General features: G+C 39.2%; 1 long non-coding RNA gene across 2 annotated transcripts in view; it reads right to left on the reverse strand.

The window, feature by feature from the left end:
- Positions 1 to 191: 191 nt before the first annotated feature.
- LOC123017827 overlaps positions 192 to 1,185 on the reverse strand; it is a 3,793-nt gene continuing 2,799 nt past the window's right edge. For both annotated transcript variants that reach the window (XR_006413668.1, XR_006413669.1), the window contains one exon: positions 192 to 481. This is a non-coding gene — a long non-coding RNA (uncharacterized LOC123017827). The remainder of the gene's footprint in view (positions 482 to 1,185) is intronic.

Genomic DNA, 1,185 nt, shown 5'->3' on the forward strand with positions numbered 1-1,185 from the left:
CACTCGGGAGAGGAGGCCCTGTGAGGGAAGTTCCTGGCAGGATTTGCATGGTATGTGCCAACTCAAATAAGCAAAGCAGTCCTCACATAATGCTTATTATGTGGTGCTCCGTTTGGAGCATCTTCTAAAATATTCGGGCAAGTGCAAAGTGATCACTAATAGACAAAATGAACCTATCAAGTAATAAAATGTCATTTTTAAATATGTATTATAAAAGTAAATGAAAAATGCAACATAAAACCAGTGGGATATTTGACATTGTATTTGAGAAACTAATGGATCATTTTCTGGTTTGATGGAAGCAGTGGCAATTCTCAGTGAGTTCGCGAGGTGCTCATCCAATATTCTGGTTCTAATGTTACTCTCGGTGTGCTTCATTCTTGAAAATAGTTGCTCACAAATGTAGGTGCTTCCAAAAAGCGAAGACATGAATAAGGCGTGATTGCAAAGCAAGGGATGCTTGACTCTGGGACGATAAGACCTGTACAAGTCAATGCTCACATTTTTAAGTTGAATGTTAGATTGCAGCTCTATACATTCCATAGGAAGATTGGGAGCTAACATATATATGTCGACTGAAAATGGAGTCACAAATATACCAAAATAGTGCTTATTTTCCCAGAAATCTTCAGATTCTTGTATTGAATCGAAAAGCAAGGCTGCATACTTTCTCTCTCCACAGTACTGTGTTTGTCCAACGTGTCGAAATGCATAAAATTGTTTGCAATAGTATGTTGAAAGATTATAGATAATGGCTGCATTTCACTTGCCAAGTCACCATGAGCACGTGTGACGTCACTTGAAATATAACACACTGGAAGCCGCAGACAGCCATAGAAGTGAAGCCACGCATGTGTACACATGGTGAGAGTATAAGTATGTTAATTTTACGTGACATTGTTGTCTAAAAAGTACACACTGGAGAACTGCACAATAGAGTTACCAAAAAAAAAAAAAAAAGCAAAAAAATCTCATAATGTTTTAAGTTGAACATGTCCCTCCTCATGGAAGCTGTTTTGACCGAGAAGGAGCTGTGTCAGAGAACCTCTGTGACTTAATACCCTGACCAAAAAAGATTGGCCAAAAAGCATGATGTCTCTCCTGTGGATGCCATATGATGCCGTTCTGTGGATCCAGGCCCCCCGGATACATTATTGACCCTATAATCTATAGGTGACAGCAAAA

Source organism: Varanus komodoensis, unplaced genomic scaffold (assembly GCF_004798865.1).
Source record: "Varanus komodoensis strain SLA01 unplaced genomic scaffold, ASM479886v1 scaffold1024, whole genome shotgun sequence".
In the NCBI taxonomy this organism is placed as follows: domain Eukaryota; kingdom Metazoa; phylum Chordata; class Lepidosauria; order Squamata; family Varanidae; genus Varanus; species Varanus komodoensis.